We start from the raw sequence: 14026 nt of genomic DNA, 5'->3' as shown, positions 1-14026 counted from the left end.
GCCCAACCCTGAGATCAAGAGTCACATGCTCCATCAACTGAGCCAGCCAGATGCCCCCACTCCCGTTTTTAAATAGCAGACTCTTGGGGTTCTGCTCCCGACACACTCACCTGTGCCAAGAATGAGGAGAAGGATGGATGCCTGTCTCAGCCACCGCGGCTCAGGGGGACAGGCTCTACTTCTCACTCTATCTCGGACCTCCTACCCCATCTCACACACACACACACACACACACACACACACACACACACGAAGGGGAGAAAGAGCACCGAACTTGAGGGTGACACTCATGTGGCCTAGGCCCTTAGGGTCTTGAGGACATGCCCCATTACAGGCCTCATTTCCCCCTGTCCCCAGGGGTTAGATTGGATGACCTCCCTGAGTTCCCCCAACTTTAACCCTAATTCTGCCCTCAAGGAGCTTATAATCTAGTAGAGGAGACAGGAGATCTATCTTAGTTCATACACTTGACATTTATTGAATGCTGCTAGGTGTTCAAGTTCAAATATATAAATAACATGACCTCTTCCCTAGTGGAAGTTTACAATCCAAACGATGGTCCAGGGTAGGAGGTGACCGTTGCTGTGAAGGAGATAGAGAATTCTCTGCACATTCCAGGAAAAAAGACACATTTGTGTGAAGCTAGAAAGAAATTTTAGTTAAATAAAAATAGACAGTGGCGTGGGCTAGATGCCCAATGAACACAGAGATAAAAAAAAAGTGCCTTTGACATAATAAGCAATATATATTTGTTCTGTCCCACTTCCCTGTATGCGACTTCCAAAACCTTGGAATCTCTGAAGTGACAAGCATCTTTTTAGATGTGAAGGAGATGGGGCTGGGGGCTCTGGGACAAACCTCAGGATGGAGGCTGGTTGCCGGGGGAACCAACCTCCCGGTTAGAGGGTTGGTTTTTCAGCGCTCCTCCCCCCGACTGCTCCAGGAGGGAGGGGAGAAGGTTGGAAGTTGAGTTCATCATTAATGGGCAATAATTTTACCCATTGAGTATATGACATGAGGCCTCCAGTAAAAAAAAAAAAAAAAAACAGCAAACCCTAATTGAAGGGGTTCGGAGAGCTTCTGGGTTGCTGACCATGTGGCGATACTGGGGTGTGTGTGTGTGTGTGTGTGTGTGTGTGTGTGTGTGTGTGTGAAGAGGGCATGGAAGCTCAGCACCCCTTCCCCAAGGCTTCCCCAGCCATCTCTTCAATCTGGCTGTTTCTGATTTGTAATCAGAGTAAGTAATCTCTTTCCCCATGGTCTCTGACTCATTCTACCAAATTATCCAACCTGAGGAAGGGGTGGTAGGAACCTGATTGAAAGCCAGTGGGTCAGGAGCACAGGTGACAGCGTGGACATGTGACCGTGTCTGCGTGGTGGGTCAGTCGTGTGGGACCGAGCCCCTCACCTGTGGGATGTGATGCTCTGTGCCTGTAGGTGGTGTCAGAGCTGGATTGAGTTGTAGGACGCCCAGCGGGGATCTCAGAGAACTGGAGAATTGCTTGGTGAGGAAAACCCACACACCTGGTTTCAGAAGTGCTGCGTGAGTAGTCCCCCTTTAGGGCCGCAGACAGTATACGAAGGGCCAAGTATCCGTGTAGCCTGAAGTATTCGAAGAAGTTTCACACGGAAGCTGAGACCTCATGGGCCTCTGGATGAGCAACGTTTATAAAAAGCTTGAAGGGAAGATCTCCCATGGGCAGGGACAGATCCAGTTTTGGGGGCCCTGAAACTAATAGAATTTGGGAAGTCCCTTTATGAAAAAGAACACAATTCTTACAAATACGATATTAGGAATGAAAGTAAATATTGGCTTAGAATGAGAAAAACAACGTTACCAATTTTTCAAGTTGAGAAATACCCCAAAACATAAAATCCAGAAAAATAAGATGTCCTCATTAACTATCTGCTATACCTCTATAATATTTTTTCTTAGAATTTTTGGCTATAAGTGGTTTGACTAACTCTTCACTGACAAAATCTGATCAGAGAAATCGGGAAGACAGTCTTTCCTCTAGCACGATGGATACACATTTAGTGATTTATTAAGTTAGAAAAGTTTCCTGCCGCTTCCGTGCCAGTTACCAAGTGACTGCGTCTCAGCTCCCGAGTATCCATCCCTTCAATGCCCGCTTTCTGGTGATTACGTGGACCCTGGGAATATTTACTGTTCGCCGACTGCTGTGCGAAGCTTCGGCAGGAGAGGGCGCTGGAGGGCCGCTGGAGGAGAAGGCTTCCTCTCGCTGGCTCTGGCGTGTTGCTCGCGGCGGCGGCGGCGGCGGCGGCGGCACCCGAGGATCCGCCAGCCCCTGGTCCCTCCAGCAGAGCGGCTTCTGCAGCACCTCGCTCCAACAATCGCCAGCAGCCAGGAGCTCCCCTTGGCATTCCCTGGGGCAGCTTCGGGGGGTGGGGCACGAACAGCATCCCCTGGTTTTCTCCTGTGGCTTTGGGGCGAGTTCTGAGGCGTGACACCTCCCTGTGGATGATCCTTTGGCACCCCAGGGGGCAGATTTCCAGCAAGTGCGGCCGACCTGGCACCTCAGCGACTTGTCTGCCATGCACTGAGCCACGCTCTCTCCAGCGAGATCTGGATCTCAACCCTGCAGAGGGACCACTTCATGGACGCTCTGTCTCCCCCAGGGCCATGGCCGTTCGCTGGGTCTTCTGAGGCTATGTTCTTTAAGAATCCTCTTTACTTCTTTCTAGCCAGTCCCTTATTACTCTAATCCCCTGTTCAAATTAATTCTTTGTGTTAAACTTTCCTTGTGCACATTGCTAGGCTGTTTCTGTCTCCTGACTGGACCCTGAGTAATACAACTTTAGAATGCATTGCTGGTAATCGTTATCATAAATTTCACATTTGAGGAAATCTCAATCAAGTTTCACATATGAGTTTGAAGGTTGCAGTGCATTTGAAGTTATTTTTTTGCTCTGGGACTAATCCTAAAACCCTTTGAATTAATGACATTTATTAATCGGGGTGTCACGGAAAGCCTCCTTGAAGTGGTGCTGGAGTAGTTTTATCTTTCTTTGTCAATGTCTCCGTTTCTTGTCAAATTAGCAAGAAGTTCCATCCTTTCCCAGAGTGTTCATATGATTCATTAACTGGATTATCAAACAATCCCCAAACTTATTCATAGTTTCTATTCAAACTTTATTCCTTCCCCTGAGTTAATTAGTGCTTTTTATGGGATCTGAAAGCTTTTTGTTATAATTTGCTTCTCAATGTCAGGATCACTTACATTGATTTTATCTCATTTTTATTGCTTTTGTTTCAGGTTCCGCTAATTTTAAGTTGAATTTAAGGATGACAAAAGAAAGTATCCTTAATATACGTAAGAAATCTAGAGTCTAAAATTTCTCACTCATTTTATTAAAATGTTCCACAACAATCTTTGAAATTGCGGTTAAAAGGCCATATTCCAATGTCACCAAAGACTCCATTCCCAGCAAAAACGGGAGATGTGTACACTGGATGTAATTATATGTTCTGCTGTAGGAGCGTAGAGAGGGCACATCCTACCATCGTTTGCTACAGACAAGTCAGAGCTTACAATTGTCCCTGGGGTGCAGAAATGAACCTCTCATGGACTCAGTGATCCCCCAGCACTGGAAGTTCTTCATCTATCTTAATATGTCTCTATTCATAGATCTAGGGAAATCCTCTATCAGGCAAAAATCCCTCCTGCTCTAGAAGCAGAAAATGCCAGACACTCACCGTCGCAGCTTCCCTGGCAGCCGCAGTGCAGGTAGGGAAAATCTTCCTCCGGTTAGTCGCACCCTCCTGGGCCGCAGTGGGAAGCGAGTGGCTGAAGGAGGTAAGGGCTGTGTGCACCTGACATTCAGCCACATCCACTTTCCAGAGGCAGCTGCAGGAGTGGTTCTGACTGCCCGGAATGACAGAATACGGTGGAGGTAACATTATGTGACGTCCAAGGCAAGATCATACAAGTACCAGGGACTTCTATTGGGCTCTCCTGGGACGCCAGCCCAAGCCAGCCTGTGCAGAGCGACCGGATGAAGAGACCATGTGTAGGAGTTCTGGCTGATGGCCATTCTCAGCTGTTAGACCTTATGTGAGCGAGGAAGCCTCCAGATGATTCCAGCCCTGGCTGCCAAGTCCCCCAGCCTTCCAGTCTTCCTGGCTGAGAAGCCAAGGCTACTTGCCTCTCTTTGCCTTGTCTGCGTTCCTAGCCCCCCAGAACTCAGGAAAATCTATCTATCTATCTATCTATCTGGGTAGGCTCCATGCCCAATGTGGGGCTTGAACTCACGACCTTGAAACTGAGAGTCTCAAGCTCTACGAACGGAGCCAGCCAGGCGCCCCAAGAGGAAAATCTTGGTAGTGGAGCCTAGTGAGCTGGAGGTGGAGGAGGGGCCTCCCTGAAGGAACAATGGTCCCAAGCACCCAGGTGAGTCCCCCTCTGAGCTCCTGCTGGGGGCACAGCCTTCAGGGCCAGCTCCTGAGTCACAGAGCAGGACCAGAAAGGATGGAGGATGAATCCAGGGGTGCGGCGGGGATGCTAGGGGGGAAACTGCCCCACAGGGTGTGGAGTTGAGAAGTGTGGCCCATGTGAAATCCCCTGTGGAGGGCTGAGAGCGGGGACAGCAGGTGCTCCCCAGCAGGCTTTACCAGTGCATGAGGATCTGCCCATTCCCGGACAATCCTGGGAAAAGGCCCATGGAGTGCAGAGCTCAGTGAGAACCCTTTGTGCCCCTCTCTTCTCTCAGAGCCTGGGCACAGCACTCGCCACAGATCTGTCAAGCCTCAGCCTCCAGACGGGAGGTTGGCGGGCTTTCTGGCTGCTCTGATGGCGGCTGCACCCACACATCTCAGAAGGAGGTGCCTGGAATACTAAAAAATTTAAGTGCTGCAATCAGGACTCCGAAAGTAATGGAGCTGGAATTATTGAGGGAAATTTACAAGTTAAATAACCTAAAAGGCTGCAAATGCAAATGACACTAAATTAGCAGGAACTTGGGGGGCACAAGAATGACTCGTCCTTTCTCAAAAAAGAAAGTGGTCAGAGATCTGATCGCAAACCAGGAAGGACAGGGGCCAAGCCTCATTGTTCCCCGCGCAGCATCTGTGCATTACAGGGTGCCTAGCACCCCGTGCCCCAAATGCCAGAAGCTCCCCACTTCTCATGACTACCAAAAATATTCCCTGCACACGGGCATGCCCTTGGGACACCCGGTGGGGAAGCATGAGGAATGCGTTTCCCAGGTGGGAGCGTGAACGGTGGCAGCTCTCCCTGACAACTGGACGGACAGCGGAGCTTTCCAGGCCTGAGCCAAGGCCTCTCTCGCTAGCTGCAGCTCCACCAGCTAGTGGTTGGTGTTGGGCCTCAGCTGAGCCGGTCCCTCTGTACCTCTCCTGATGCCCTTGTGCTGGGGGGCCCCCTGAGATTGGCCAAGGGCTTCAGTCCCACATGTGCGGGGCCCAAGACCCCAGTCTTGCAGATGCTACCCTCTGATGGGTGGGCTGGGACACAGCCTTGGCAGGCCAGCAGACAGACAGACCAGCCTGGCAGGCAGAAGGCAGAAACCACTGATGCTTGGGGCATCGTAATAGTTTCCTGGGGCCCTGAACTTGAGCAGCCCAAACAACAGAGATATATTGCCTCCCACGTCTGGAGGCCAGAAGTCTGAGCTCCAGGTGTCAGAAGGGCTTGCTTCTTCTAAAGCGGCCAGGGGAGGATGGGTCTCCCAGCATTCACGGTCCCTCGGCTCGTGGCAGCAGAACTCCTGTCTTCATGTGTTCTTCCTGTGTGTCTGTCTTTCCCCCTGTCTATAAGGTCACCTGTCATTGGACTGGGGCCCACCCTACTGACCTCATCCTAACTTAATCATGTGCAAAACCCGTTTTCCAAATAAGGTCACATTCACAAGGACTGGGGATGAGGACTTCAGCGTCTTTGGGGGACCCAACTCAACCCATAACAGGCGGCAAGTCTACACAAGTGTATTAGGCAAGTTCTGTGTAAAAGGCACCGTACCAGCTGCCGAAGGGATGCAGCTGCTGCGTTCAAGGAGCTGACCCCAGCCTCCGAGGTAAGCACCGCCCTGTCTTGCTTAGCAGCAACCTTTATGCAAAACGGAGCGCCTGAGTCATTGCTCAACTGAATTCATATTTTATTTGGCTCCAATTCCTTCTGGGATCCGGCTGCTGCCAAGTGCTGTGCTGGGGCTCTCTGGTGGGGAGGCGTCCTGAGGACCCTGACCTGGGGAATATGGGTCACGAATGTGCAGAGCGGTAGTATATTAAATAGATGTGCAGAATGGACATACTTGCCCTTGGCACTTACATTCTCCAAGTGACCTTAAATGCAGATCCTAAGTCAAACAGCAAGCCCTCTGCTCAGGCCCCTCCTCCACCCCCCAGCTGGACACCCTGTGACGCCCCTGGGGCAGAGTGGCTGAGTGTAGGCAACCCTCAGATGAAACGCTGCTTCTCCAGATGCTCACACAGGCAGGCAGGAAAGAGCCCTGGGCAGGGGTCCAGAAATCTGGGTTCTAAACCCAGTTCTGTCACCAAAGAGCAGCATGACCTTGGGCAAATCCTGAACCCTGTCTGGCCTCTGCTCAGTGTCTAGGAGGCTCTAAGATCCCTCCCCATGTGAAGATTCAAACTCCATGAGGAGGGCAGGAGGGTCGTGGGGACTCCTCACAAGGTGACCTCAAGAGGCAGGACCCCTGCCCTTCAGTTCCCGAGAGGAATCTTTACCTGCTTATCGGGCCTCAGCTGCCCAGGGCCTCTTTGTCGTGATTGGGCTCAGGCTGAACACAGCGAGGGCATTGTTTTCTCTGTGGGAAGTTTCAGATAAGGAGCGGGGCTCCACCACAGCCAGATCGGGACTGGCCTCCAGGATCAGGTCCCACCTCACCTTATCTTGATACTGCAGCTAGCCTGGCCTCCCGACCCAGGGTACAGCCACACATGCACACACCCCCCCAGGGGTTCATCACAAACCCAATGTTTCCCTCCTGTGGAACACCTAGCCCTCTTCTCTGGCCACCCTTTACAAACCAACTCAAGTTTCACCTCCTCCATGAAGCCTTCCTGGATACAGCTTTATGCAGTGAATCAGCATCAATCCTTCCTCATTTCAGTCATAGCATTTATTACCTGAATTGTATATTGTATATGGTCCAAATAATTTCTATGCAACATTTAAATGCAGCTTCAAACATACAAACCAAGAGATGTCACCAGCTCATGCCTGGCACTGGGTCTCTACTCATTCATCAGGTTGAGGACTCCCTAGGACTTTTCAATCTGTAAACTTACGATACTCAGCTCTGGGAAATTTTTGTGTATTTTTTTACAAATTAACTTCCTTCCTATTATATTCTTTGTTCCTTATTTCCAAAACTTCAGTTTGAACATCCTGGATTTGTTTTCTAATTTTGTTTTCTCTCCTAAGTTCCCAGAATTGGAAGTCATGAAACACATATCAAAAGGATACTTCAAATCCTTCTACAATGGAAAATTAGACCCACTCAAAAGCACATCATCATGAGTTTTCAGGATACTAAAGATAAAGAGAAGACCCTAAAAGCTTCCAAAAAGGAAAAAATAAAACACATTTAATAGGATGGACCATGGATCAGAATGGCCTCAGACTTCTCATCACTAACTACTAGATGGTAGCAGTGCCTTCAACACCCCGAGGGAAAGCAATTCCCAAGCAACAGTTATATACCCAGCTAAGCCACTAAGCATTAGGGCAAAAGAGACATGTTTAGCTACGTAAGCTCTTGAGTGTTCATCTCTCAAGCATTCTTTCTCAGGAAGCTGCTGGAGGATATACTTACTCAAAATGGGAGAACAAAGCAAGAAATGAGAAGAAAGGGGATCCAGAAAATGGGCCGTCACCCCAGAGAGAGGTGGAGGGCATCTCCAGGATGGCCCTCTGCGTCCGCAGCTTTCAGCCCCTTTACATGGGAGCAGCCCGGAAGGCCAGAAGGAAAAGTTCTGCAGATGCCCAAATTAATAGAATACCTAACGTATTTGAATCTACACAACTTGTAAACTGGGAAGATTTAATAATAAAATAGTAACAAATATATAGAGAACTAAGCAAAAGAAAATGCAAAACAATCATAAAATCCAGACTAAACAAAAAGTTACAGCAGGAGGAAAAAATAATCATGGCTCATCTGTGAATAGTAGTTAACCAATCTCAGAAATTTGAAAACCAAACTCAGAAAATTGATCCAACCCCAAATAAGCTACAGCTGGGAGAGGTGGCGGCACAAAGTGTAAGGCGTGAAGCGAGAAGGAGACCGGAAGTGCAGGGGTGAAAGGTGAAGGAGACCGAAAGTATATAGGGGTGAAGGGTGAGGGGGGCTGAAGGAGACGGAAGTGTGGGAGTGTGAGGTGAAAAGTGAAGGAAAGCCAAATTGTCCTCATCTGACGTCAGTTGAAAACACCTCAAGTGGAAAAGCTGAAACTATAAGACTGTTCTTTAGCGATGAGGGTAAGTAGGAAAAGAATGGGCTAAAAGTTGAGGGCGCCCACTGTGGAGAACAGGACGTGGGGGGTGGGACGTGCTCTCCTATGTGCCTTTAAACTGCGACACTGGCAAAATTACAGAAAGTGAGTCCCTGACGAGCTGACTGGATGTGCCGCGTGCGGGGCCGGACCTCCTCGCCTCCCCGAGAAGGCCCCCTAGCCAGCGTGGAGCACGGAACCCGGTCATCCACACCCCACGACTGCTGGCGCCACGAGGCTCTGTCGGGGAGGGCGGCCTGAGGGGCAGAGGTGGGCCCCGGGAGGGCAAGGTTGGGCTGGGGTGCCGAAGGATCTTCCGGGGGGTCAGGGCAGCAGCAGGTGGGCCCGAGCGTTCGGTGTCGTGGGGTCCGGCTCGGGTTCAGAGAGCCGGGTTTGTCTGGCGGGCGCGACGGGGCCCTGGGAGCCTCCGAGGCTGTCGGTCCCGCGACGGCCGCCAGGTGGCGCCAGAGCCCGCGCCAGCTCGCAGCCTCCTCGCCGCGGGCCCGCGGACGCCCACGTCGAACCGCGCGGGAGGCCCGGGTCTCCAGGTGTGCGTCTCCGGCCCCCGCCTCGGCCACTCCAGGGGAAATTTTCTTTCAAAGGCAAATTTCAAATACAAAAGCAGGCCGAACAGTATTGCGAAAAGCTAATTCCGTTTCCCCTACCCCTCCACCCTGTTTGTTTCTGAAAGCAAATCTCAGCCCTTCATTTCATCTGTCAATGTCTCAGTTGGTAACTCCATAAAATAGGACTCAAAGCAAATCATAGTCGCAGTGCCATTACCACAAACGTTGAATAGATGGAAGTCTTGGATCAGGAATGGGAAGGGGGCAGGAATCTTCAGGCTCAGGTAGAGACCCAGGAATTCCAGATGTGGCCCCGGATGGTTTCTTTGGGGGAGAGGAAGCCCCCCTCCCCAGTGCCCACAGTGGGCTCCTGCAGAGCTGGGTGGGATGGACAGTGTGAGGGGCCGGCTGGGGAGCCCTGGTCCTCCTCGTACCTTCCCACCCAGCGTCCACTCTCTTCTGCCTCCAGACACTTTCAGTTCAGCTGGACAGTGAGGGGAACGGATGGAAAACTAGTCCCTTCCGGGCTGTTCTGTCTTGTCCCATGAGTCCAGTGCTATTCTTAAAGGTTAAATCCTGGGCGAGCTTTTCTACTCAGCTGGTCCAGTGTGGCTGAAGAACTGACCAGCCCTCTCTCCTACCGCCCCGTCCTCCATTCCCTCCAGTGGCTGACCCTCCCCTGGACTGACTGAAGCCCAGGACCCCTCCCACTCTGCTCCTTCCTTGTGTCCTTTTACATCTCCCCATTTTATGGCCAGTCTCTCCGGGGAAACAGGCGGGGTGATAATAAGCACACAGAGGCATTGTCCAGCATTGTATTTGTCCCTGATCTCCACCAGAACACTGCATGGAGCTCTAAGGCACGGCCGGGGGTCACAGACCCAGGTCGATGCCTAGCTTTGCCCGACAAGGTGGCTGACCTTGAGCAGGCTACTTCACCTTTCCTGGGTGCAGGGCAGAGACCATGGCACCAAGAGTAGCTCTGAAGCTTCAAGGGACAATCCTAAATGCTGAACGCAATGCCTGGCCTCTCCCAGATCCCCTTTTCAGACCGGCCACTCACTCATCCCTCCGCACAAATGTGTGGTGACCACCTACTGTGTGTCAGGTGCTGGGGATGATGCAGCGAGCAAAACCGAGCTGATGGCCACTCTCGCCCAGTGGGGTTTGAGAACATGCGCTCCAGCAAGGGCCGTGTGAGTCATGAGCGGGCGGAGCAGGATGTTCGGGCCTTCAGGAGGAGCAGAGCTTTCCCAGGTGAGATGGGCTGGCGGGTGACCCTGAGGTGGGCTCACCTGACCTGTTCAGGCCGGCCAGGGGAACCCGTGGGATCTCTCCTAACCCCCCAAACCCCATCTCAGGGGAAAGGGTGTCCCTGCTTGTTCCCTGCCCCTCTGCTCCTCTCTCCCCTTGGCCTCATGCTGCCCTCTTCCTCCAGCTCAGCTCTTTGCAGCCCAGCCACCTGGGGAGACACAGAATCAATCAGAACTCCCGCCTGCTGCCCCAGACCAGTCAGCTATGGCCAGTTGGGGTACATTATACTAGAGGCCACAGGGCCCAAGCTATAGCTGTAAGGAGGCAGGGAGAAGGTGGGTGAGTGCAGAGGGCCCGGCTCCCCTTAGCGTGGCCTCCTAGCCCATCCGCAGGACTTTCTCTTCCAAGCCTACCCAGAGGGGCCCACTACAAAACGTAGATGAGGAAACCAAGGCATAGGGAAGTGGATTGATTTCCTGTGGCTGCTGTAACACATCCCCACAAACTGAGTAGCTTAGAACAACAGAAATGTTTTCTCTCTGGAGTCTGACATCGAGGAGGCGGGGCCACACTCCCTTGGGAGCCTCTGTTGGAGAAGCTGTTCCGTGTGCCTCTCCCAGCCTCTGGTGGCTGCTGGCACTCCTTGGCTGGTGGCCACATTACTCCAATCTTTAAGGCTGCCATCTTCAAATCCCTCTGAGCTCTGCCTTCATGGTACCTCCCCCCTGGATGTGCGTCAGGTCTCCCTCCGCCTCTCTCTCATAGGATGTTTATGCTTACATTTAGGGCCACCCAGATAATCCAGGATAGGCTCTCCGTTGTCAAGATCCTGAATTAATCACATCAGCAAAGACCCTTTTTCAAATAAGATAGCATTTACAGTTTACACTCATTAGGACCTGGTATCTTTGGGAGCCATTATCAGTCTACGGTGGGGAGATAAGTAACTTGCTCAATGTCACACAGCTGATTAGGTGGTAAAGTTGATATCTAAACCCTAGTCTGCCAGACTGAAAAACCCATGCTCTTAACACATTCTCATTCCCTTGTGCTCTGGAAGTTTCTATATAGGGACCACCATTGGACTGGCGTGTTCCATCCTCAGCTCTGGTCAACAACCGGTCACATGAGTCGAGGGATGCTGAGAGAGTTTCACTGCCATAAGGCCTTTCCTCTCCTGGCCTGTCCCAGCCCAGGTCAGTAATCCTGCTGAGAGCCCAGGGCACCTGGGGGACAGTCTGCAGAGGAATGGAGGCCATTATCTCATTCATTCACTTATTCCTTCACAACACACTTGTGTATCGTTATGGATCAGGAGTGCCGGGGTCAGGAAACATCCTGACTGACCCAAGGGTGCAGGTGTGGGGAAACCACAGTGAAGTTTTGGGAGAGAGGAGCATGAGGACGCTGAGGACCCTGTCTCAACCTTCTCTTTTATCCCCAAAACCAGAACCAGAAAGGGAGAGCAGTGTAGGATCAAGCACTGAATTAGTGAATCTATCGTTGATCATCAACTGCTGTTAGTATCAGCAAAAGAGATAACCGGACAGTGTGTGGCTCCTGATGGAAGAACACAGCACTGCCCCACTGTGGTGCGACCAGCACCTTACAGGGAGACACCGTACAAGGCAAATGCCTCTGTTCCTACACACACACACACAGTCAAGAACCTATGGGGTAGAAAAGACTTAACGGACATAGCAAGCAATTTCAACACGTGAACCTTATTTGAATCCTGATTCAAACAAGCAAGGTATTTTTAAATGACATTTGTAAGGCAATTAGATATTTAAACACTGGGTATTTGATAAAATTAAGAAAGTAGTGTTACTTTTTTAAAGAAGACTATTTATTTGACAGAGAGAGAGAGACAGCAAGAGAGGGAACACAAGCAGAGGGAATGTGAGAGGGAGAAGCAGGCTCCCTGCTGAGCAGGGAGCCCAATGCGGGGCTCGATTCCAGGACTCTGGGATCATGACCTGAGCCGAAGGCAGATGCTTAACCGACTGAGCCACCCAGGAACTCTGACAGTACTGTTATTTTTTAGGTGTGATGATGGTATTAAGGTTTTATATTTTAAAAACTTATATTTTTATAATTATATGTTATTTGTATTTAGATAATAAATATTTATATATTTTGTTAGGTACCTTTTTTTTTTTTTAAAGATTTTATTTATTTATTTGACAGAGATAGAGAGACAGCCAGCGAGAGAGGGAACACAAGCAGGGGGAGAGGAAGAAGCAGGCTCACAGCAGAGGAGCCTGATGCGGGGCTCGATCCCATAACGCTGAGATCACGCCCTGAGCCGAAGGCAGACGCCCAACCGCTGTGCCACCCAGGCGCCCCTGTTAGGTACCTTTAAATATATTTATATATTTTAAATTTTTATTAAAATACACATGTCAATATTTCATGTTTTGTATTTCTATATTATTATTATTATTTTTTAAGATTTTATTTATTCATTTGAGAGAGAGAGAGAGACAGCCAGCGAGAGAAGGAACACAAGCAGGGGGAGTGGGAGAGGAAGAAGCAGGCTCCCAGTGGAGGAGCCTGATGCGGGGCTCGATCCCAGAACGCTGGGATCACACCCTGAGCCAAAGGCAGACGCTTAACGACTGAGCCACCCAGGCACCCCAGTATTTCTATATTATTTTAAAATAGTTAAAAATATTTTGTATTTTTATAATTTTAATTTTTAAAACTTTTAATGTTATAAAATAGATATTTAATATTTTTTATAAAAACTTCATATATTTAACTTTAAAATTTTTTATAAAAACCAACTTTTATCTTTTAGAGATACACACTGACATATTTACAAATGAAATAATATGAAGTCAGGGATTTTCTTTAAGCGAATACAAGGAGGGGGCCCCTGAGTGGCTCAGTCGGTAGTGTGCAACTCTGGATCTCGGGTCATGAGTTCGAGCCCCGCATAGGGCATAGAGTTTACTTACAAGAAAATACAAGGAAGAGGGAGTGGGTAGGAGTTGTGAGTTGAAGCTGAATGGTGGCTGCATGGGGAACCAGCAAGTCTACTTGCTTAATTTTTTTTTTGATATGAAAAAGGTAAAGGTTTATGGGGCGCCTGGGTGGCTCAATCGTTAAGCTTCTGCCTTTGGCTCAGGGCGTGATCCCAGGGTCCTGGGATCGAGCCCCACATCAGGCTCCTCTGCTATGAGCCTGCTTCTTCCTCTCCCGCTCCCCCTGCTTGTGTTCCCTCTCTCACTGGCTGTCTCTCTCTGTCAAATAGATAAATAAAATCTTAAAAAAAAGAAAAGAAAAAGGTAAAGGTTTAAAAAAAGACAAAAGCATAAGGGGTATTCGAGGGCTGGGTTTTTTTTTTTTTTTCAGAAAAATAGCATGATAATTTTATTAATTAACTTCCTGTCTTTTCTACTTTATCTGAATTGCTACTTTTTTTTATGTTCAGTCAGCCACTGTATAGCACATCATTCATTGTTGATGTGGTGTTCAGTGATTCATTAGTTGCATATAACACCCAGTACTTATCAAAAAGCATGCCCTCCTTAATACCCATAATCCTGTTACCCCCATCCCCCCACCTCCTTCCCCTCTGAAACCCTTAGTTTGTTTCCCAGGGTCCATAGTCTCTCATAGATCTTCTCCCTCTCTGATTTCTCCCCTTTCAGATTTCCCTCCCTTCCCCTATGGTCCTTCGTGCTATTCCTTATGTTCCAAA

The 14026-nt window shown here is 49.7% G+C and overlaps 1 long non-coding RNA gene across 1 annotated transcript in view; it reads left to right on the top strand.

The window, feature by feature from the left end:
• The window catches only part of LOC117795343, a 20828-nt gene extending 8610 nt beyond the window's left edge, over positions 1 to 12218 (top strand). Inside the window, exons 2-6 of the long non-coding RNA XR_004619317.1 lie at positions 1438 to 1543; positions 3864 to 4412; positions 5879 to 6054; positions 7428 to 10320; positions 11378 to 12218. This is a non-coding gene — a long non-coding RNA (uncharacterized LOC117795343). The remainder of the gene's footprint in view (positions 1 to 1437; positions 1544 to 3863; positions 4413 to 5878; positions 6055 to 7427; positions 10321 to 11377) is intronic.
• The last annotated feature ends 1808 nt before the right edge of the window (positions 12219 to 14026 follow it).

This window comes from Ailuropoda melanoleuca, chromosome 1 (genome assembly GCF_002007445.2).
Source record: "Ailuropoda melanoleuca isolate Jingjing chromosome 1, ASM200744v2, whole genome shotgun sequence".
Lineage (NCBI taxonomy): Eukaryota > Metazoa > Chordata > Mammalia > Carnivora > Ursidae > Ailuropoda > Ailuropoda melanoleuca.
Note: the sequence above shows the minus strand (reverse complement) of the source record. Positions and strands in the feature narration are given on the sequence as shown.